A 25903-nucleotide genomic window follows, 5' to 3' on the forward strand; every position below is an offset into this window, starting at 1 on the left:
TGAAGTCAAGTGGGCAAATTTCAAAGAGTAAATTGTATCAAATGCCTCCTGCAATATTATCATTGAATGCATATGAGATATGTCCTTTATAAAAAAAATGTCAACCTGCTCCACTAAATATCTCTGTGCACTAGAAATCAATGTAAAATATTTAAAAGTAGTATAAATTACTTATATAGCTTTGATGTCAAATATTCTAATTCTGGACATCTCTTATCAAAAATGTCATCCCCTTTCTAAGGCTAATACCAAAAAATAATAGATAGTGAAATTCCAGATCAGATATTGTCATGAAAGTGAAGTCAAAATTCCAAACATTACATTTCATATTCCTTAAACCTCCACATATAACATCTAAGACAGGGATCTCCAATTTACTTTGATAACTTCAGGCAAGATGAAAGTAAACAGTCATATCACTATATAATCAAAGTCAGTACACACTGTACAGTATATTGGAATAATTTTCTTTCAACATTTGGCAGGCATGAAGCAACTTCAGCAACACTATTTTCTGGCAAAAATGACATCATATATATTTCCTTTCTTTAACTGTATATCTCTGAAGCCAGCTGTGCTGAGGAATGAACGGTACTCTGATGGGGTCCGTACTTTTCCTTCAGTAATAAGCAGCACTATGATGGACTACATGGCAATAGGAAAAGGTAGAATCTTGTCTTTATCTAATGTTGGTTCCACTATTAATACTCCACCACCTGTCAAAATGTAAATAATAATAATAATAATCAGAAGGTTTTAGAGAATGAGAAAGTCAAGATCTTGTGGGACTTCAGAATTCAGACTGACAGGCACTTGGCCCACAACACAGCTGACATAACAATAGTTGAAAAGAAAAAAGTATGGTTCATTGACATTGCAATACCTGGAGATACACGAATTGAAGATAAACAGCAAGAAAAAAATCACAAAGTACCGGGACTTGCAACTTGAAGTTAAGCGACTGTGGAAAAAGAAATGGTGTGTTGTCCTGATTCTAATTGGAGTCCTTGGAGCAATATCTAAAGGGCTACCTCACTATTTGGAAATTTTAAATTTATCAGACTTGAACAATTAGGGTGGAACACCTTCATATGGTATGAGAAAAATAAAATTCATAGACACTTTCAAAATCACTATGTAAGAAACTCACCAATATCGATATGGGGAAAAATAAAGCCTAGAATATACTTGAAAATTCCAGAATGGTTCTCAGTGATGTATAAGAAGCCTATACAATCCCAAATCTGGTGAAGCTTGAAAAAATCATAACATACAAAGGCATTTTGGACATTGAAGGGAAATTTAAATCAAAGCAAGAGCTTGAAGAATAGGATATTATACTATCATGGTGGCCTCAATTGCAAATACATCTATATGTATCTATATCTAGATGATATAGATATAAAATTATCTATATCTTGATGATATAGATATGAAAAATATGGCTTTTATAAAGGACCAACACTGTTTGATAATGGTACAATGGGGGAACTTTGGCTATAACATAGAATTAAAGAAATGGCAAAATTTATGGGAAAGGAACTATAGATTAACAATGGTAACTTCTTATAAAGAAAATTTATATAAAATGTTTTATAGATTTCACTTACCATCTGCTAGGTTAGCTAAAATGTTTTAAAATATGTCTAGCACATGTTGGAAATGTAATTTAAAAAAAACGGGCACATTTTATCATATGTGGTGGACTTGTGCTAAAAAAAAAGGTTTGGGCAAAAATACATAGATGGCTATAAAAGATAATAGGGAAACATGTCAATTTTAAACCTGAACTATTTTTATTGGGGATTATTTCAGAAAAAAATGATAAGAAAATTATGTATTTAGTATTACATGTTTTAACAGCAGCGAGGATTATCTTCGCACAATATTGAAAAGATGAAGAAACATCGCAAGATGAAGAAATAATTAAGAAGATGCTAGACTGTGCAGAAATGGATAGACTTACATTGAAAATCAAACAGAAAGAAGACACAGAATATTATCAAATATGGAACTTCTTTTACCAGTGGTTGGAAAAAAGGGGTGGAGAATAAGAATGGAATCTGTATTGTTAAACAAATTAAATACCCAGACAATATGATGTTTATTAAGCACTAAGAAATGTAATTAATAGAAAATTAATAAAATTTATTTTTAAATAAAAGGTCTATCGCTAGTCTACAAACAAGTGAATTATGAAAAACAGGGGAGATGCAACCAGGACATCATAGAAATCATGAATGCCACAGAGTTCTGCCTAGCAGGAGCAAAGCTATCCAGCAAACCTGGGGCACCCCTTTGTACTATAACTACAGTGAAGACATCGATCCCCTTCTCCTTCCCGTACATCAGGTTTTACGATTTACGATATACAATAGCAGAGTTGGAAGGGACCTTGGAGGTCTTCTAGTCCAACCCCCTGCCTAGGCAGGAAACCCCATACCGTTTCAGCCAAATGGCTATTCAACATCTTTTTAAAGACTTCCAGTGTTGGGGCATTCACAACTTCTGGAGGCAAGCTGTTCCACTAATTAATTGGTCTAACTGTGAGGAAATTTCTCCTCAGTTCTAAGTTGCTTCTCTCCTTGATTAGTTTTCACCCATTGCTTCTTGTTCTACCCTCAGGTGTCTTGGAAAATAGTTTGACTCCCTCTTTTTTGTGGCAACCCCTGAGATATTGGAACACTGCTATCATGTCTCCCCTAGTCTTTCTTTCTATTAAACTAGACATACCCAGCTCCTGCAACCATTCTTCATATGTTTTAGTCCCCTAATCATCTTTGTTGCTCTTCTCTGCACTCTTTCTAGAGTCTCCACATCTTTTCTAGGTTTTCCTAGGGTGGTTTCACCTATTCAGGAAATGTGTATACTCATAGGTTCCTGCCAACTCTACAGAGTGCAAGGAAGTGTAGCTACCATTCTTCCCCCTTCCCCAGATCATTGGGACTGGAGAAAAAGGGACCCCCAACTCCTAACTTCCAATTGTGATTCAAGTGCCATTCTACCAAGCAAAGCCGAATAAGTTGCTTTTGCCATCTCAATATTGATGTCCCAGGTTTAACCACTCGCAATGCCCACAATATTAACAGCCTCGCTTTCATAATTGCAAAGAGTCTAAATACCACCTCACAAGCCCCGGAGGCCCTGAATCAGGAACTTAGATTTGAGAAGTTATACTAGAAAATAGAGTGGCCATCAACTAACCACTCCTGCACCTTAGATTTCCTGACTTCATTTTTGCAAATTCAGGCTATGTGCTGGTATTCTGCCTTAGTTATATGTCCCTCTTTCCACTTTTTGTACTTATTCTTTTTGTCCTTCAGTTTATCAAGGAATATTTGTGAAACATACTGGCTTCTTCCTGGATTTCTTATTTTTATTTTACAATGGTATTATGCTGTCATGGGCTTTTATGATCATACTTTTCAAAGTTTCCAAGCTTCTTGAGTTGTTTTCCCCTTTAAGATTTTTATCTAGGGAATCTGTCCTAGGTTCACTCTGAATTTGTCAAAATCAGCTCTTTTGTAGTTTAAGATACTGATTGGATTATATTTTATGTGTTTGCCTTATACTGAATTTTAAAATTACCTGATTGATCTCATAGATAGTTAAAGTCTCCCTGTGGTGAGTTTCCTATATACATTGATTAATTGGTTAGTAAAAAGTTCATCTATTTCTTCTATTTGATTGGGTGGCCTGTAGTATATGCCTATAGCAATGTCATTCTTTTTTCTTTTACCCATATACATTCCAGGAGGTTTTCATCCTTGGTTATGTACATTTCATTAGAGATGTAATGAACATTTACATATAATGCAACTCCTTCTTGGGACTATTTTGTTTTGAATAGTTTGTATCTTTCCATCAGTACATTCCAATAATGGGTTTCATCCCATCAAGTTTCAGTAATGAAAACTATATCATATTTGCTTTCATGTACTAGTGCCTCAAATTCACCCTGTGTGTTCCCTAAATTCCTAAACTTTGAGCATTAGTATATAGGCATTTCAATTCTTTAGGGCTGATCTTGCATATATTTCTTATATCTCCTACTTTGTAACTCAGTTTTCCATCCTTCCCATCACTCTCTATTTCATTATGTGGTTTGATTATGTTGAGGTTTATTTTGGAATTAAGTCTCAAAGATCCTAAAGACTGATCAAACCCTCCACCCTCATTTTTAGTGTATGCTCCTGACATGTTTAGCCAGTGGTTTACCAAAAACATTCTTCCTCGTTTTTGTGAGGTGCAGCAGCCCATCCCTTGACAGAAACCTTTCATGGAGGTAATGCAGACCGTGGTCTAGGAATCCAAAGGAATCCAAATCTTGGCAGCAGTAACCACTGAGCCAGTGGTTTACTTCTAAATTCCTTTGTTCTCTCAACAGTAGAAGTATGCAAAATAGTATACAAAAGTATAGAGGATTGTTCTCCCCTGCCGTAGTCTGCAGTTTTCATAAATATAGCAACATAGGTACATACCAGGCTTACAGGCATTAAACACTTTGTTTAGCAGCTTCAGACACTTTTCATCATTCCAATCAAACAGGATCCTGGCCAAAATGTACAAATCTGCTTCAAGAATTGGATCTTTAAAAAAATCCCCTGAAATGAAATAATTAAGATACATTTTAAAATATGATCATCCTGAAAGAATACTTTATTCTCCCTGTCTACCATTTAAAGCAAAATAAGCTCTTCCATCTCATCATGTTCTGACATTGGCAGAAATGCTAGAATAAACTCCAGTTTACCTCCATGGACAGTAATCTGCGATGCTGCTGGGAGGGCATTATATTTCTTTGATGTTTCCACTACTTCAGGGAGGTCAAAAAGTGTCACAGTACAATTTGGATACATTGCAATCAGTTCCTTAGATAAGGCACCACAGCTTCCTTGAAAAAAGGACAAAATAAAAAGAAAGAACTATATAAAATAAAATTTAGAAATATATATTTCAAACAGTTTTTCAGTTTTGCTGTTTTAAGATTCTTCAACTACCTCACTTACTTACAACATTAAAGTCTGTTTTCTAGTTTCCATACAGCAATAAACAGAAGATATATTCTAATAAATATATTACCTAAATAGTTTCTCTCCTTCATTTTTGTAAAATGTTTTCCTTTAGTCTTTTTTTTTAAATAGTCTTTATTGGTTATACATTTTTTTAAGGATAAAACATACAAATACAAATACAGTTTTAAACATACAACCCCCTCCCCCCCCCCCCCCCCGCGGTGACAGTCATTCACAGCCCAACTTTTTTTTTCTTCCTCATTGTTTAGTCTCTAAGCAACATCTTCTCGTTACAAAGTTCAGGGATCTACTACAATACCCATGTTCACTTTTAGTTCCCATTGTTAACAACTGCTATTTAACTTTCCCCGTTTTAAGTCCCTGCTGTTCTCCTTGTCGCCCACCTATACCATAGGTTCCAGCTAAGATAATGTTCCATTTCTCCTTTGTCCCTCAGCCAACCCGTCATTCTGTCCATTTCTGCACATTCATAGATCTTTTTAATTATGGCATCTTCCGGCGGTATGGTAGTAGATTTCCAAAATTGTGCATAGATTATTCTTGCAGCCACAATTATATGTAGGCTCAAATACCATATAGATTTACTTATGTTTTCTGGTTGTATGCTTAGTAAAAAATTCTCGGGTTTCCATTCCATGCTTGCCCCGGTAACCTCTTTTAGCCATTTTGAATCCTTCTCCAATATTTCGTGGCCTCAGTACAAGACCACCAAATATGGTAGAATGTGCCATTCCTTCTTCCACATTTCCAACACAGTGGAGATAACCCAGGAAACATTTTGGCTAACCTCGTTGGGGGAAGGTGCCATCTATAAGCCATCTTGTATATGTTTTCTTTAAATGCTGTAGATATTGTAAGTTTAATAGTCTTACTCCATAGATCCCACCATTTGCCCATTTCAATCTCATAACCAAAGTTTCTCTCCCATGTTATTAGAAGGCTTTTATCCATCTCTTCTTTAGCATCTTGACAGGTCAAAAACTGATAAATCTTCAATAACATTTTCTTATCTCCACTAAACAAAATCTTATCTAGCCCCTGAGGGTTTGGATAGATCCCAAACCGTACCTTATTGCTTTTAAACCGATTTCTAATCTGTAAATATTCCCACCATTCCAGATTCCTGCCCTGCTGCTCTAATTCCATCTTTGTTTTCATGTTGCCATCTTCTGTCATAATGTCTTTATATGTTATGTTTCTTGTCCAATTAAATACACTGGGATGCGTTAAGGCCTCTAACGGTGCCAACCAGCACGGAACCCTAAGATAGTATTTTTTCCTCATCTTTTCCCACACCCCCATCAAAATCTTCCGAATATAATGTCCCATGAAGTACCTATGGGGGGTATCTCTTTCTTGCCAGAGGGAGGCGTGCCATCCCTGGGGGAGGTCGTGTCCCTCTATAGCCAATAGGTGCCTTCTACTCAACGTCACCCAATCCTTCACCCATGTCATAATTGCAGCATTATAATATGCTTCCCAGTTGGGTACTCCGAAACCTCCCAGTTCTTTACATTTTTGCAACATTTGGGCTTTGATTTGTGCTTTCTTGCCTTGCCATATAAATCGAGCCACTATTGTCTCCAAGGGTTTAAAAAAAACTTGTTTTAGTTGGTGCCATTTGAAAAAAAAAAAATCGATAGTACATGTGTCTTAACTGTCGCAATCCTGCCCATCAAAGATAGTTGTTTACTACTCCAATTAGTCATGTCCTTAGATACCTGTTGTAGTAATTTCATATAGTTATCTACTTTGATAGAGGAACATCTCTCCGTGAGCCAAATTCCCAAGTATTGTATTTTATGGGCCATGTTAATCCCTAGCAGGCTTTGTACTTCCCTTTTCTGGTTCAGAGTCATATTCTTAATTAACAGTTTTGTCTTCTCTTTATTTATATGTAGCCCCGCTATCATACCGTACTCCTCTATTTTACATAGAAGTTGTATCCCAGAAGCCATAGGATCCTCCAGAATAAAAACAAGGTTGTCAGCAAAAGCCTGGACCTTGAATTCTTGAGCTTTAGCTTGTAACCCTTTAATTTGTATATCACTCCTCACTATTCTAAGAAGGGGTTCTAATGTAAGGATAAACAGTAGGGGGGATAATGGACATCCTTGTCTTGTTCCTTTACCAATCTCAATATCGCCCGCCTCTTCTCCATTTACCAATAATGTCGCAGTTTGTCGTACATAAATTGTCCGAACTGCATTTAAGAAGTTTTCTCCAAACTTCATATTTTCTAATTGTGACAACATAAACTTCCAATTTACCCAATCAAAAGCCTTTTGTTCGTCGAGAAACATAAAGGCCACTTGTTTATCTGGCCGGGCTTCATAATATTCTAAGGCATCCAAAATAATTCTAACATTATCTTTCAATTGCCTTGATGGCAGGGAGCCGTTCTGATCAGGGTGTATAAATTTACTAAGGAAGAATTTAAGTCTATCTGCCAGTATAGCTGCAAAGATTTTATAATCCACATTCAAAAGTGAAATGTGCCTATAGTTTTTAATTTGGGTACGATCTCAAATGAAGCGAAAGGGGTACTAAACCAAAAGATAACAATAGATGAATTAGAAAAGGCAGTCAAAAAAATGGAAAACAACAAAACTCCTGGCATGGATGGTTTGCCAGTTGAAATCTATAAAACGTTTTTGGAAATCTTAGGACAAGAGATGATAGTAATATTTAATGCTGTCTTGACGGATTCTATAGGGTGACAAGACGTCCCGGATTTGGCAGAACAGCCCCGCTTTTTCATGCATTTTCCCGCGTCCCGCCCGCTTCTTTAAAAAGCACGCTTTTTTTGGCACTGCTCGCAACTCCCTCACTCCCCCGCCCATCAGCTGCTAGCTCGCTGGGCTGGCTCATCGTTCCGTTCTCTACAAATTTAAGCCAGCCCAGCCTGCCGCTCACTGATTGGATTGGCCTGGACTCCAGCCAATCAGTGAGCTGGCTGGGATGGGAAATTTTCAGCACACCACGTGCTGAAAATTTTCCATCCCAACCAGCTCACTGATTGGCTGGACTCCACTTAGCTGAGCACGCCTGCGCGAGTCTCCATTTCCTTTCGTCTTTTGGGGTTGTAGCTGCGCTTACTCACTGGTGAGTAATCTAATTCTAATCTAATCAGAGAATTTTATTTTCCGCCCGCCCCGGCTGAGTGAATCAATTTGGGATCGCCGCGGCAGGAGAGGGAGGGGGCAGCCGCCCACAGAGAACTTCCTCTCGCTTCCGGGGCTCCCGCCGCCCGGCAGAAGCCCCTGAACCGCGTGGAAGTTCTCTGCAGGCGGCTGCCGCTGCCCCCACCCACTCCTCCTGCCGCGGCGATCCCAAATTGATTCACGATCACGAACGGACTCTGCGGCAGGAGGAGAGGGTGGGGGCAGCGGCAGCCGCCCGCAGAGAACTTCCACGCGGTTCAGGGGCTCCCGCCGCCCGGCAGAAGCCCCTGAACCGCGTGGAAGTTCTCTGCGGGTGGCTGCCGCTGCCCCCACCCTCTCCTCCTGCCGCAGAGTCCGTTCATGAATCAATGGGATCGCCGCGGCAGGAGGAGAGGGTGGGGGCAGCGGCAGCCGGCCGCAGAGAACTTCCTCTCGCTTCCGGGGCTCCCGCCGCCCAGCAGAAGCCCCTGAACCGCGTGGAAGTTCTCTGCGGGCGGCTGCCGCTGCCCCCACCCTCTCCTCCTGCCGTGGAGTCCGTTCGTGAATCAATGGGATCGCCACGGCAGGAGGAGAGGGTGGGGGCAGCGGCAGCCGCCCGCAGAGAACTTCCTCTCGCTTCCGGGGCTCCCTTCTTCATTTAGGTTTAGTTTATTTTTCCACTTCTGGGCAAAAGCTATCCTTGCTGCTGTAAGTATGCGTAATATTAGATATTGTGTTTCTTTTTTGTATTTCGTCGGTATAATTCCTAATAGAAAGAGTTCAAGTTTCCAATCTAACTTAACCTTTGTTATTTCTTCCAACCAATTTTTGATCCTTTTCCAGAATTTTTTTGCCTCTTCACAAGTCCACCATAAATGATAATATGTGCCATGATGTATTGAATCACATTTCCAGCAATTTAGCGAGGTATTTGTTGAAATTTTGGCCAACCTTGACGGTGCCAGATGCCATCTATATTATAAAGCATTTTGTACTGGTTTTCCTTGTATGGGATTGATAGTGTCATTCTTAAATTTATTCCCCAAAATTTTTCCCATTTGTCTAGTTCAATGTTATAGCCAAAGTTCTGTGCCCATTTTATCATTGGTTCTTTTACAGTTTCCAATTTCCTCTTCCATTTGATACTTCAAGAGGAATTTGTATATTTTCCCTATCATCTTTCTGTCCAGACTTTGAATAATTTTATTCAATTCGTGTGGTTCTGTTTCAATACCATATATTTTAGTGTCTTTATTGTATTTAGTTTTAATTTGGAGGTAGGTTAGCCAATCACCTTTCATATTCTGATCTGCCAATTCTTCAATTGTTTTTAAATTTCCCTGTCTGTCAATTAGATCTCTGTATCTTAGAATTTTGTTCCAATCTGTAAAATTTGGGTGTGTCATTCTTTCTGTTGATGATAGCCAATTTGGGGTTTTCACATAGTGGATTTTTTTGATTTTGAGCCATTGTTGCAGTAAAGTTCTAATTAAATGATTTTGAAAGTATTTGTGCGTTTTATGTTTGTCATTCATTCCATAAGAAATTATGCCAGCCTGCCTGCAGGTCATGGCCTTCTAAGATCAGAATTCTTTTATTCTTTAACTCAATCCAATCCTTCATCATTGTCATTGTTACTGCAGTTGCGTATATATAGGCTGCCTGTGTGCTTCCATCCATCGCTACGAAGATCTGCTGACTCTGCCTGCCTGCTGGTAAGTGAGCCGGGTTTTTTCTTTTATTTTTTTAATGTATTTTAAAATAATATTTTATTTATTGTGCATATGATTTTTTAAAATAGTGGTATTCTGTGTTGATTCTTTTTTTAAATTGTCTTAGACTATTTAAAAAAAGATTCTATCCAAAATAAATTGAAACAAGCCATTTTTAAAATTTCTATGCACAATACTTTGAAATGGACTCAGGAGTCATGATTGACACTGAGTGAATTTGCACTTTTAATAATCAGGAAGATACAATGGCATTGAAAAAAGTGACTGATGACCATTTTTCACACTTAGCGACCGTTGCGACCATTTTTCACACTTAGCGACCGTTGCAGCATCCTCATGGTCACGTGATCAAAATTTTGTTTGGCAACAGATTCGTATTTATGCTGGTTTCAGTGTCCTGGGGTGACCTTTTGACAAAAAAATTTTTTTTTAATCAAGCCCCCCCCCCCCCCCCCCCGTCAAGGGCGTCCCTCTTTTCCAATCTGAAAATCTGGTCACCTTAGGATTCTATCACACCGAAATCGTGGGCTGAGGCCTATATAACCCTTTTGCCTAAAGCTGGAGCTGACCGTACCCAAATTAAAAACTATAGGCCCATTTCCTTTAGTCTTTTTCAATGGGCTTTTCCGTTTTTCAAAAATCTATCCTATTAGCTATTATTTCTCATTCCTTTTCCTGTGGCTTCCCTTTCCATGCCTTCTTTTAATAGATACCTAAATCAGAGGTGTAAAAGTCAAGGCCTGGGGGCCAGATCCAGCCTGCAGGGTGCTTAAATCTGGCCCACAGGCCACCTTGGAAACAGAGGCTCATGGTGCCTCTGCCAGTGAAAATGAAGCTCATGAGAGCCACAAGTGCCCTCCCAACCTCCGTTTTCGCTGGCCAAGGATTGCAGGAACCCATTGCAGCTGAAAACAGAGCTTGGGAGCTCATTTTTGCTGACAAAGTGCTTAGGCCTCCACAGGCACCCCCAACATGAATGACATCGAACTGGCCACACCCACACTGGCCACACCCACCCCAGGCCACCAAGATCAAACACAACCCTGATGCGGCCCTCAATGAAATCAAGTTTGACACTCCTGACCTAAACCATCATTTCTCAGTGGACTCATTGAAATCTAAGCACGATTAAAATTAATCCATCCTACTGCCACTGCTTGCAGCCCCATACAAGATTAGCTTTCTTAAAGTTAATCCTCTTCTTTTATCTTCTTAAATTAGCAGTCCCCCAAGCAAATTGGCCCACCTAAAATAAAAAAATAATTTTTTTGGTGATAAAATCAGCGATTGTTGTCTAGTGTATAGGAATAAACAATGTATGGGAAGGCTACACAAAAACACCCATATAGTCAGGATAATTCAGTGTTTCAAGTTTGAGTCTCCAAGGATGAGGGTCAGCAGAAGTACTTGATCTTTACAACAAATGTACTGGCAATTGACAGTATCTAGTAATGTTTTATTAATATATTGTGCACATAAATGCATTATATATGTGAATAGGCACCCAAAGTCCAGTGGTCCAGTATCAGACTTTTAAACAGTGCATTCTGCATCCTCAAGGCATTACCAGGACAAATGCAATTCTGTGCGCTTTCTGTCCTTAGTCAACTTTGTTCCAGACTTCAGATTTTTGTTTTGTTTTTCCATATTCATAAAGTTTGATAATTTCAATCCAGGCAAGAGAGGAAAAATCAGGGGAAAAAGATGGGAGGCATCCACGAATAGTGCTTAGTTAAGCCCTTTAAAACTTGCCAATAATTGTGAGTAAATCTTTTTAAGAAAAGCTCTGAAAACTTATTTGGCAAAGTAAACTTTTAACCTCTCAAGAATTCTACTCTTTCAATCCTGAAAACATAGTATTTGTGAAATAATCTAAAAAGTCATAGAACCTAACCCCCTTTTCAAATGTTAAAAAGTCTAATTAATAATCAAGCAAAGTGTCTAAGAATTTGTGATACTTACCACCTATATCACAAATGAATTCAAATTCAGAAAGATCAAATGCAGTCAGTACTTCTCTTCCATGCAAACTCCAAGCCTCATTGAAATACCTGAAGGCGACTTCGATGTTTTCTTCTGACCTAGATTGAAATTTACACAATAAACTTATTTTTTTTTACATAGAAAAGAGCACCTCTCTACAAATGTAATTTCTAATTTACCAAGAAGAATCCAAAGATTATGAAGCCTTGATGTTCTACACCAGTAGTAGTCAACCTGGTCCCTACCGCCCACTAGTGGGCGTTCCAGCTTTCATGGTGGACGGTAGGGGTTTTGTCCAATACTGAAGCACTTTCCTTTTTTTAAAAAATTTAATTGACTTTTTAAAAAAATGTCATAGCATTATTTAAACATTTTCATTAGGTTTTCATAAAATTACCATTACTGTGGAACCAGTGGGTGGTCAGAAAATTTTACTACTAACAGAGATACAAAAGTGGGCGGTAGGTATAAAAAGGTTGACTACCCCTGTTCTACACCAACTTCAAATACTGATATTAACTTGATAATATGTGATAAGGGAAATCAATTCTATTTCACAGTCTCTGTGCTAGCTTTCATTGCAGATTTCACATGTTCAGATCAAAAACCAATTAGACAGTGTTGTGAATGTTGCTTGCACACAGATTTCAGACTTTCTTATAATCCACATCCCTGGGAGAAAGAGATGTCTGTCGGTCACCTAAAGCAGTGGGCTCCAGGGACCAGTTCCATGGAGAAATGTTCTTCCACAGACTGGAGGGAGTATGGTTTTGCATGCAGCCTGCAGCCTGTGGATGGGGCTTCATTTGTTTGCACGGCTTGGTTGCTGGCATGCTGCAGACTGGTGTCGGTTCATGGACCAGGGGTTGAGGCCTGGTTGGGGTTCAGATTAGCCCATCTGATATTGATATAGAAAAAAATTGCTATCAGAAAATTCATATAAAAAAATATTTTCATTAAAAAGGGATTAGGAAAAGAAGGACAGAGAAAGGCTGGAAATACTTCCATTATTTCTAACAGCCTCTGAATTCTGGAAATCTCCACGAAGCTGGAAAAATCCAGAAAAGTGAAACATGGGTTCATTTGCTACAGAAAACTTTTATTTATACATATAGAATTTGTGCTAAGGAGGAATTTGCACTAAATATTTTACTTCTGTTTTATGCACAGTAATCCAGATGTCTAGAGTTTTATTGTTATTATTTATTTATGTATTTAAATCTATTGGCCACTCATCTCCAGAGGACTTTGGGTAGCAAGAATAATGTTTTTTTTTCTTTTTTGAAGTCTTAGGTTTAAATTTCTTTGTACAAGTTATGAACAGGTAATATTACATATAATATGATAAATATTACCTAACAGATATGATATGATATATAATAAATATTAATACATATTACATAACATACATAAAATATTATATGTATGCAAGAGAGATGTGTCTGCCACCTGTCATGTATTCTCTCTGATAATTAACAAGCCAAAATAATGTTAATAATACAGCCTTCTGTTTAGAATCTAGATTTGGTGAACAATATCATAAATATCATAACTGCTATGCTATGCTGTGCTGCGCTACGCTATGCTATGCTACGCTACGCTATGCTATGCTATGCTATGCTATACTAAACTATGCATTATATTACACAATACATTATATTATACTATATTATACTATAGATCCGTGGTGGTGAACCTATGGCATGCATGCTACAGGTAGCATGCGGAGCTCTCTCTGTAGGGACACGAGCCATTGCCCAGTTCAGTCCACTGTGCATGAATGCGCAACTCCCACCAGCCAGCTGATTTTCGGGTCTCTGCCGTGCATGTGGAAGATGCACACGCCTGCATGGGGGGGGTGGTCACATGTGCACTTTGGGGTGTGTGCGGCACATCTCTTGCATGCACAAATTTTTGGTCCCAGAAGGCCGCAGGCAGCTCTGCTAGGCCCAAAATGCGGCCCGATGGGGCCATGCACGCATGCGTGGGTGGCAGGGAGAACACAGGAGAGTCACATGTGCATATACAGAGGGACGGGGCACATAGGGGGGTGTTATACATCTATTGCATTATTGTGTGTGGGCACATGCATTGTTGCACATACGTGCACACTTTTGGCACGTGAGGACAAAAAAGTTAGCCATCACTGCTATAGATTATTATGTTATGTTATATTATTATAAATATAATGTAATATAATATATTTATTGTATTATAATATATTTTATCTTCTGTTCACCAAATCTCTAGATTCTAAATAGAAGGCTATATTATTAACATTATATTAACGAATATATTAACAGTCACTTATGCCCTAATCACTTCCCGTCTTGACTATTGCAATGTGTTCTACACGGGGCTGCCCTTGAAGAGCATCCGGAAGCTGATGCAAAGTGCAGCGGCCCATATGATTTTGTGCAGACCTGGTGTGCACATGTATCTCCTCTCCTGCGGGAGCTGCATTGGCTGCCAATTTGCTTCCAGGTGCAATTCAAGGTACTGGTTGTCAGCTTTAAAACCCTTCATGGCTTGGGACCAGTTTATCTGAGGGGCCTTCTCTTGCCAGTCACATCTACCCAACCCATCAGAGCGGAGAGGCATGTTGCAGGTCGCATCCCCATGGGAGATAACGTGGTGGGACCCAGAATAAAGGCTTTCTCCATGGTGGCTCCCTCTCTCTGGAACATCATTCCCCCCAGAGATTAGAATGGCCCCACTCCAGGCCTGGAGAATCCAGAGTGAGATGGAGCCCATTAAATGGCTTGTGTGATGTGCTGTCCCCGGGGCAGGAGGTGTGTGTGTATGGGGGGGGGGGGTGATTTTATTTTATTTTATTATATTATATTAATTATATTATATTAATTATATTAATTATATTATATTATATTATATTATATTATATTATATTATATTATATTATATTATATTATATTATATTATATTATATTATATTATATTATATTATATTATATTATATTATATTATATTATATTATATTATATTATATTATATTATATTATATTATATTATATTATATTATATTATATTATATTATATTATATTATATTATATTATATTATTATATTATTATTATATTATTTCTATTATTTGATTCTTTTTTATTAGTTTTATTGTTTTAAATGAGGTTTTATATTATGTAATATATGTGTCGCCATGTGTGAATAGGCAGAAATAATAAATTAATTAATAAATAATGTTTTAACTTGGTAGTCATCAGAGAGAAAACATGTAATGTGGCAGACATAACTCTCTTGCATACAGGCATTAGAACATCAGTAAGATGCCCTTTGGAAGTCAGATAGTACCAGCAAGAACTACGAAACCACTGTCCTAAGAGGTGACACCAAAGTGGAAAAATCAGACTGCTTCTTGGTGCTTCTAGTCTTTCATCCTTATATGTAGTTCTAGCTTCCCACATATCCACACTACAAAGGAATTCTTAGACAGTTATAGTACCCAAGTGACATCACAAAGAGGTTGAAGATAGAAGAAAAAAACAGAGAAATCATTGGTACTGTAAATATTAATCATTTTTTTACAAAGTTGGACAAGGAAGATTTGATAGACATATGTATTTGTTGCCCATTCTTTGAAAAGTAAAACATTGAGAAATATTAGATTTACCGGTAAAAAGCCTCAAATACATTGTTTGAGGAATAACCAAGTATTGATGAAATCTGATTCTTTCCTTCCCTGAAAAGATATTTTAGAAGCAAATGGTTAGGCAGCATAAGTAGACTATCACATTCTTTTCCCCCATCATGAAATACTGAGTATATTATGCAGGTCCCTGTGTTATTTTCAAAAGTCATTTCAAATGGCTTAGTCTCTAAATGGTTGATCACTTGAAGCTGAAATATTTTGCAATGCAATCCTATAAACAGCTAAACAGAAATTACTTTTGTTGTGCAGTGCAATACTATACACATCTAATCAGAAATCAGTTTCATTTTAAAAAAAATACAAATATCTATATAGCATTCAAAATAGAAAAAAATATTTTATTCAAGGCAGCATTCTTTTTTATTCTTTATTCTTATTGTTTTATCTTTCAGTGAATATTTCAAGGGATTATTTCTACTAAATTGATTTAAAAGTTTGTTCAAGGGAAAAAAGGTACTCTTATTTTCACTGTTTTACTGATTCTTGAAATAGAGCCAGTCTCTGATCTAAAAGTTTAGATTGATACACAAGGGCTTTACAAGGCTCCTCTCCCAAGGAGATACTCTACCAGGGGTGGGTTGCATTACTGCCGGTTTGCTTCACGTGTGCTTGCGCTTTGCTTGCGCATGGACAGTATAATCTTTATTGTCATTGTACTTAAATACAATGAAATTGGTTGCCTGTATATTGTTCTGCGCATGCACAGAACATTATGAAATGACAAAAAAAAACACATGCCGGCAACAGTATAAGTGACCGAGGAACCAGTTCGGGGGCGTAGCCAGCCTGCCATCCCTACCGGTTCAGCAATCCAGTCCCAATTGTCACTACCGGTTCACCTAAACTGGTGCAAACTGGTAGCAACCCACCCCTGTACTCTACCTAAAATACGAGAAGCTTTGATTCAAAGTTTAACTAGAATGAGACTATGTGAATCTCTGTATCAAAACAAATTGAAGAACTCAAATGATTTCAGACAATTTTAATCAGCATTTCAGATATGTAAAGATGCATTTTTCACATTAATTTAGAAAGCCAAACTGTATCAGACCACAGAATGGGACAGCTCGCCATGGCCAACTCACTGCGGCCAAGTCGCCACAAGACAACTCATTGTGGATCAATTCAACTAATACAAAAATTAAATGATGAGAGAATTTTTATTGTTTAATTTCCTAAAGATGGATTTCTTTAATTTGCAAAGAACAATAGGAAAGACATAGTATACTTATGCTGAATGACAATGATGTTTCTACACATTGTATCAATTAAGTGAATAAAATATGACAATGACATATTAAGTCTTCTAGCATGGGGAGAAAAAAATTGATTTTGAAAAAGAGCAAATTGTTTTATCTACCATACATGCTTTTGTGTGATATTTGTTTTTTAAAAAAATAATATTCCTACCTCACTGCATCAGGCAAATATTTCATTCCTGGGTAAATCGTATCAGAGAAGAACTTCAGGCTATAATATTGAGATTTTGGACTTGATTTTGCCAGGTAGAGGTTAGCAAATTCTGTATTTTCATAAAGATCTTAAAATGAAGGGAAACGGAAAGGAGTATTAAGATTATTGCTAACACAAAAAAGAAAATGTAAAACTATATTACTCAATCTACTATTTCTTATATTTTGAATAAAAACAAATCCAATGGGTTATTAAACATGATTGGTAATACTTCTGAATGTTGGTGCTGGCGATTACATCTGAGAATATTATAGACAGCCAAAACAAATTGATCATTGAACAAAGCAACCCAGAGGTTTCACTTAGAGAGCAAATGATCAGGCTTAAATTTCCCTACTTTGGACACATTATTAGAATGTTTTACTGCAGGGAAAGATGTGAGGAAAGAGAAAATGACCAGAAACAAGGTGGATGGACTCAGTTACAGCGGCAATGCGTAATGGGCATTGAAAAACTTGTAGATTTCTCCCCTGAAGCAAATCTATGTTTCATAAGTGGTATTCAGCAGGTTGTGACTAGTTCTGGAAAACCAGTAGCGGAAATTTAGAGTAGTTCGGAGAACCAGTAAATACCACCTCTGCCTGGTCCCATCCCCATCTATTCTCTGCTTCCCAAGTCCCAGCTGATCAGGAGAAAATGCAGATTTTGCAGTAATCTTCTCCTGGAGTGCGATGGGAATGAAGATTTTACAGTATCCTTCCCCTGCCACGCCCACCAAACCATGCCCACCAAGACATGCCATGTGCAACAAGCCACGCCCATATAACCAGTAGTAAAATTTAATCCCACCACTGCTGTACTTGTGGTCTTCAATGATTTATGGGATGTAATCAATCACCCCAAATGTTTCAAATGATTGCAATCATGCCTTCTATTATAAAATCTCAAAAATATCTTAAAGTACTACACTTTTAAAAAACAACAAATAGGACAACATAACGGCCAGGTCATTCTTAAATACAGTGCTTGAAATATAGTTAGGTATAGTATGAGTATGAATTGAATGGTATAGACTGGTTATAGTAAATCAATGACACATTTGTAAAAGTGACCGGCTACAATATTTTATGTGACACGCCAGCATTCACCAGTTCCTGACAACATGTGTTCTTGAAAATGTGGTGTGCTCTTACTCAGTGTCTATAAATTACCCAGGAGACCCATGTTTTTGCAAGGCATACAAAGCCTCCAAAATTTAAGAACAGGATGTGCTTTTCTGTGGTCTTTGGAGATTGAAGAAACTAGCCGATTGACAGATAATGGAAGCAGTTAGCTTCCTCCCATAATTGGGGCATACCAGGGGTTGGGACACTAAGTGTGTGTGTGTGTGTGTGTGTGTGTGTGTGTGTATACACACTCGTCACAAGAGTCCATCATGACAGAAACCCAATATTTTTACTGTTGCCTTTGTTATATTTGTGTTTTTTTATTTGTGCTGATAAATAAATAAAGGGAGACTAGTATAGATCTATTTCAAGCTATTTAGCTCTCATCAGCTAGCCATACCCTTACTGGGATTCGAACCTGTGCTATATTACATCTTAGGCAAACGTCTTAGCCATTAAGCCACAAGTTCTCCTCCTTATCAGCAGAAGCCAGGGAAGAAGAAGGTATATATTTAGTGTTACAAACCCTGGTAAGCCCCAATTATGGGAGGAAGCTAACAGCTTCCATTATCTATTTATCAGCACAAATATAACACAAAATGTGTAACAAAGGCAACAGTAAAAATTTGGGTTTCTGTCGTGATGGACTCTTGTGACGAGCCGATTGACAGATAATGGAAGCTGTTAGCTTCCTCCCATAATTGGGGCTTACCAGGGGTTGTGACACTAAATATATATCGTCACAAGAGTCCATCACGACAGAAACCCAATATTTTTACTGTTGCCTTTGTTATATTTGTGTTTTTTTATTTGTGCTTTATTTATTTATCAGCACAAATAAAAAACACAAATATATATATATAGACAGACAGACAGACAGACAGACAGACAGACACAAACACACACACACAGACAAACACACAGACATTTATTTATTTATTTGCTGGAAAGTAAGCCTGAGGATAAGAGTTTGGGAACAGGATCAGGTGGAATTTTTCAGTGGCAGTGGTGGGGCTAAGGGATGAGGTTGAGATCTGGGCCTGAGCCTCAACTTCCAGCCCATCCCTGGGCTGCCACCAAGTGCTGCTTTTCAAGGTGACCTTGATTGGGAGTGGGGGAGAGAGGATTGTTCCTCTTTTGTTTGGGAGTGGGCCTGTGACACATCAACCCCAAAGTATTTCCCATCCGTGGTATAGATTAATATGTAATAATTAGAAATCATTTGAGGCACTTTTGCTTCCAACCCAGTTACCTCTGTTGGCCTTCAGTTCTCTTTTCAGAAGATTTAAAGTTACACAACAGTTCAGCAGCATCTCCATTCCAGTGAGACTGGTGTTTAAACGTTCAGCAATAATTGCTGAGGAGAGAGATTCATCTGACTCTCTCAGTAAGTCAAATATTCCAAGTTCACAGGAAGTAGATATTATCTGAAAAGAAATGGAGAGATGTACCAACAGAAGAAAGTTTGGGAGAGGATGATCTTCCTTTAATTAATTAATTTTGTCTCCTCCAAAATATATGTAAAAGATCTGGATAGCTTATGAACGATGAGTGAAAGTCAATAATTCTAGCTAGACGCTCTCTTCAGGATGGAGAATGCATGCCTTCTCCAGTCCTGTCCCTTCTTAATGTTTGCTTGCTCATCTAGGAAGTCTGCAAGAGGAAATCTGAGTTGCTTGAACATAAGTGCAGCTTCCTATGTAATTTGGGATACATGTAAACCTTGAGTTACCACAGTTAGAGTCCAAATTTACAACATTCCCCCCTCCCCTGGTACTTATGAAACAGTCCCAAAGTTATGAATATTGCAGCACTATGGCAGTCATTCACACTTATCAGCGACTGCAGAGACACAGTAACATATACCCTGCCTATTTTGCCCCTCCACACACACAACTTGGCCCAGTCTTCACAGGATCTGGGCCTGTGGAGACTCACTTACCTTGCAATGATCTAGCGAGCCGTCGATTCCTTTAGCTGCTTTGGTGCATTTGTGGGGAACAGAGGACTAAAGTAGTGTGAGCTCACACAAAATCAGTAATGCAAGGTCTCATGCTACTGATTTTGTGTGATTTCTCACTACTTTAGGCCTCTGTTCTCTGGGAACCGAGGCCTGGATGAGACCCGCAGCAAAAGGCTTTACAAACGGCGAGGCCTTCTCTCCATTTCCAAAGCCCTTTGCCGTGGATGTCATCCAGGCCTCTGTTCATTCAGAACCAAGGCCTAAAGAACTGTAGTGCAAGATCACGTGAGCTCAGTAGCCTTTTGCTCCAAGACTGGAAGCTTCTGGCGGCCATGATCTCATGCCAGATCACTGCCCCCAGAAGCTTCCAGTCTCGGCGCAAAAAGCAATTGTTGGGACCCAGCAGAGGGAGCATGAGGGAGAGGCCTGGGGTGGTCTGAAGCAGGTGTCTTGTTCCATAGCTAGGTCCCGCATGGCCTTCCCTACCCTGAGATACCTCATGTGCACTTAACAACCTGCACATTTGATCGAACCAATTTTGTTGTATTTAAGTACAATGACAATAAAGATTATACTTATACTTATTAAGGAATGCCTGGGCAAAAGCAGGGAGTGATCACACTCATTTGTCGTGATTTACCCCAATAAATTCTTGTATTACAAATGTAATTGGCAGGCTCTATTATATTCATAACTCGAGGATTACCTGTATCTTTTTTTTTAGAGGATCGGCGGAAGGACGAGGCAGGAGCCAGGACTGGAGAACGCAGAAGTGTTTATTAACAGGTCAGAACTATTTACAGGCGATTCAGCACCTTCCCTGCTTGACAGCTATTTATATGGAGCTGTCAAGCAGGGAAAGCCAATAAGCACGCCCCCTAGCGGCCCGCGTTTAGCCAAGCCGCACCTTAGCCAATAAGGGCGCAGCTTGGCTAGTTGCTAGCCACTACGTCGTAAGTCAAGGACTTTCTGAGTCCTCAACATTTTTTAGTGCCGGATCACATGGAGAACTATTCATGTTCAAGAAAATATTAGGATACCATTCCTTTTGACTTCTCAGATGAATGCAAAGAGAGTAGAGGGAATAAACAGCTCAATTCTCTGATCTGTTAAAATTCCTTACAAGCATTCTCTAAAGAGAGTTGTAGTAGTTGTAGTTGAGTTTATTTATAGGCCGCCCTTTTCCCTGAGGGGACTCAGGGCGGCTAACAACTTGTATGGGAGGGGGAAACATACGATGACATATAAACACAATATATAGTAAAATCGAGCAACATTCATTCAACATTCGGGTGGGGGCGGATTATACTCTTTACCCCCAGGCCTGACGGGATAGCCAGATCTTGAGGGCTGTGCGGAAGGTCTGAAGGGTGGTGAGGGTACGGATCTCCACGGGGAGATCGTTCCAGAGAGTCGGAGCTACTGCTGAAAAGGCTCTCCTCCGCGTAGTTGCCAGCCGGCACTGGCTGGCAGATGGCACTTGGAGGAGGCCTAATCTGTGAGATCTAATGGGTCGAGAGGCGGTGATTGGCAGGAGGCGGTCTCCCAAGTACGCAGATCCACTACCATGAAGGGCTTTGTAGGTAGTAAGAAGCACCTTGCTACAAGAGCTACAAGATCTGTTGTGATAGAAGCTACTGACAGAATTGTGGTCAGAAGACACTATTGCTCTATTTGATTAATAATTGAATTGCTTAGTGCTGATTAGATTTGGCATACCTTTCATCCATGGGTGGCCATTGCTCCCTAATTCTTCAATCCCTGATAAAGTCTAAGAACCATAATTTATGGCAACCAGCTTTACTTGTAGCTGTTGAGCAAGAGGTCAAAGGGCATGTACAACATTTTTTTCATCTTGCAACTAAATTACTTTTTTAAAAAAATCACAACTGGGTTTTCATAGACTAAATCTAGTGGTGTAGTATGCCATCAAAAAGAAAAGATAGAGGAAAATGTTTATTTCAGGTTTTGAACAGATTTCTTTTGTTCAAACAAGTAGAAAAGCCATGGTCCAAAATTAAAGCTTTTCCCATCAAATTTTAAAACACAATCTGTGGTATAGTACTGCAAGATTTTATAATAAAGGTAACATAATCTCTTTATTTGTCATATTCCAATCTGATTTCCTTCATCTGAAAATTAGGTAGCCTTATAAACTACTGTAATACATAATAAACATATCAAAACAAAAAGCAACATTTCCAAAACAGAATGAGCAAAAAGTATGATCTTGTAAGCAAAATGAAAAAGCCAGTTCAGAAAGTTCAGCAAAGGCTCTTGTACTTTAAATTTAAAAAAAAATAGTGGAGCATAAGCTGCATGATTTGGAGGTTTGTTTCACATCCTTAAGACTCCCAAGAAATAAAATTGTACATTTTAATGCCATTATTTATTTTTTTTGCCTTACCTTTGTAACTATAAATGAATGTTGATGCTGAAATAATATTTTAATATTTTCTTTTTCCTCTGGTGAACCCATTGTTTTTCTCTGTCAAACACACAAGAAAATTATTTCATTCATTCACTCCCACATTCATAATATTTCTATACCATTGCAATCTACATAAATTTCCGTTGGTTACAGTATCAAACACAAAAAATACATAAATAAATTCATCAACCCATTTCAGTGTCTGTAGTTATACAATAAGTAATCTGACAATGGTTACCTACTAAAATTCTAACATTTCAGCCCATCTTGACCACCATTTTAAAAACCAGCAGGGGAAGCCCACCTAGATATCCAGGGGAATCTGTTTCCAGGGATGGAGACACAACAGAAAATCATTGGCTTCCTGCCCCACAATCACACATTTCACATAGGGAGAGCACCTTCAACATCCCAGCTTATGACATATTTATCTGAAGTCACACTCCCTCTAATGATTTTGTTTAGAAGCACCCTATACAGTAAGCTTCAGTGAGTAAAGGGAGTTTAATCAAAGACACCCAGTGAACTTTCTTCACTGAACATGAATCTCACCAGTTCTATTATAACATATTAACAACCAAGCCCATTAATTACATGTACTATGCCAATATACTACTAGATTTAGATTTAGATAAGTTTATTTAGATTTAGATAAGTTTATTTATATGCCGCCCTTTTCCCTGGGGGGACTCAGGGCGGCTCACAACTTAAAAGGGAGGGGGGGAGGAAGACAAACTTTTACATATAAGACAATACATAATTAAAAACTCAACATTCATACCATTCGGGCGGGTTACAGTCTTAACCCCAGGCCTGAGGGGATAGCCAGATTCTGAGGGCTGTGCGGAAGGTCTGGAGGGTGGTGAGGGTACGAATTTCCATGGGGAGATCGTTCCATAGGGTCGGAGCTGCCACCGAGAAGGCTCTCCTCCGCGTGGTTGCCAGTCGACATTGACCGGCAGATGGAACTCGGAGGAGGCCTAATCGATGAGATCTAATAGGTCGCGTGGAGGTAATTGGCAGTAGGCGGTCTCTCAAGTACCCAGATCCACTACCATGAAGGGCTTTATGGGTGACAAGTAGCACCTTGAAGCGTACCCGGAGATTGACAGGTAGCCAGTGCAGCTCGCAGAGGATAGGTGTTATGTGGGTGAAGCGAGGTGCACCCACAATCGCTCGCGCGGCCGCATTCTGGACTAGCTGAAGTCGCTGAATACTCTTCAAGGGCAGCCCCATGTAGAGCACATTGCAGTACTCCAGCCTAGAGGTCACAAGGGCATGAGTGACTGTTGTGAGAGCCTCCCGGTTCAGGTAGGGGCGCAACTGGTGCACCAGGCGAACCTGGGCAAATGCCCCCCTGGTCACAGCTGACAAATGATGTTCAAAAGTCAGCTGTGGGTCCAGGAGGACTCCCAAGTTGCGGACCCTATCTGAGGGGTGTAGTGTTTGACCCCCCAGCCTGAGAGATGGAATACTTGCCAAATTGGTGGGAGGGAAACACAACAGCCACTCGGTCTTATCTGGGTTGAGCACGAGTTTGTTAGCCCTCATCCAGTCCCTAACAGCTTCAAGACCCTGGTTCATCACGTCCACCGCTTCATTGAGTTGGCACGGGGCGGACAGATACAACTGAGTATCGTCCGCATACTGGTGGTATTTTATCCCGTGCCGCCGAATGATCTCGCCCAGCGGTTTCATGTAGATGTTGAAAAGTAGGGGGGACAGGACCGAACCCTGCGGCACCCCATATGTTAGGGGCCTAGGGGTCGATCTCTGCCTTCCAACTAACACCAACTGCGACCTGTCCGAGAGGTAAGAGGAGAACCACCGCAAAACAGTGCCTCCAACCCCCACCTCCCGCAGTCGTTGCAGAAGGATACCATGGTCGATGATACTAGTTTCCACAGACCCTTTTCAGTGCTGCCTGCTCCACTTGGCATATCGTCACTGTACTGATGAATAGAATAGAATAGAATAGAATGGAATAGAATAGAATGGAATGGAATAGTTGGAAGGGACCTTGGAGGTCTTCACCACTTCAGACAAATTGTTATCCAACATCTTCTTAAAAACTTCCAGTGTTTGAGCATCCACAATTTCTGGAGGCAAACTGTTCCACTGATTAATTGTTCTAACTGTCAGGATATTTCTCCTTAGTTATAAGTTGCCTCTCTCCTTGATTAGTTTCTACCCATTGCTTCTTGTCCTACCCTCAGGTATTTGAAGGTTTGACTCCCTCTTCTTTGTGGCAGCCCCTGAGATATTGGAACACTGCTATTATGTCTCCCCTAGTCCTTCTTTTCTTTAAACTAGATATACCCAGTTCCTGCAACCATTCTTCATAAGTTTTAGTCTCCAGTCCCTAATCGTCTTTGTTGCTCTTCTCTGCACTCTTTCTAGAGTCTCCACATCTTTTTTAATTGTTTTTTTTTACATATTTTTTTTATCATAATACCTTTCTCTTCTGTCTTTCAGACTCCAGAGAAGAATCTGGGAAAGTTTCTTCCTAGAGACAGGGTTTTATAGTCTCCATTGTTTGATCAACTGGTTAAAATATGCAAACTCCCTATCTTCAGAAGAGGTTTGGGCGCATTTTTAAAATTATTTTGAGGCAAGGGACAAAAACAATTTACTACATTGGATCCCCCCCCCCCTTGAGATGAGGAGATGGGAAGTGAAAAGAGGAGATAACAATCTTTTCACTTTCTCCTTGAAGGGGTTTATCACTTTGATACATAGTTTATACACGTACACACAAAAACCATTTTCTTTGGAGTGATTTGTTATTGCACAATGACCTCTATACATGAGAGAGCAGGCTTTTACCCTCCTTTGCTAATATGTCATTCCAACTCAAGGTCCAAGAGTAGCCAGATAGATATTCTTCCTGTTATGCATTATTTCTGAGATTCTTTCTATTGTTCATTTGAAGGAAATAATTTCCAGGCCTTGCTGGTTGACTTTTTGGTAATGACTCTTTCTTCTCTTGTGAACATGAGCACAAAGCTTATGTGATATAGCATAGAAGAGAAAGAATAGCAAACTCAAGTAATTGATCTTTCTATATGTAACATATAGGGACAGATCAACATATCTACCTACCAGAGGATGGTAGAGGACAGGAAGGCCTGGAGGAACGTTGTCCCTGGGATCGCAATGGGTCAGACACAACTTTGCAGCTAACAACAACAATATTTAAAAACTTGTTTCTTAGAGAAAAATGAACTGTCACATTACAGTAGGAAACAATAAATATATTTTAAATGGGATCTTCTGATCTCATCTTATCAACTAGTATCTGACTTTGGTGCTTTTTAGACAGAAACTAGCTACATTTCTGGAAGAACAATT

The 25903-nt window shown here is 39.1% G+C and overlaps 1 pseudogene; it reads right to left on the reverse strand.

The window, feature by feature from the left end:
• Positions 1-264: 264 nt before the first annotated feature.
• Positions 265-22600, reverse strand: LOC148043291 (acetylserotonin O-methyltransferase-like; annotated as a pseudogene).
• Between the last annotated feature and the right edge of the window lie 3303 nt (positions 22601-25903).

The sequence above is a fragment of the Thamnophis sirtalis genome, unplaced genomic scaffold (genome assembly GCF_051295495.1).
Source record: "Thamnophis sirtalis isolate CommonGarterSnake01/CBP01778 unplaced genomic scaffold, rThaSir2_p1.2 scaffold_12, whole genome shotgun sequence".
NCBI lineage: Eukaryota > Metazoa > Chordata > Lepidosauria > Squamata > Natricidae > Thamnophis > Thamnophis sirtalis.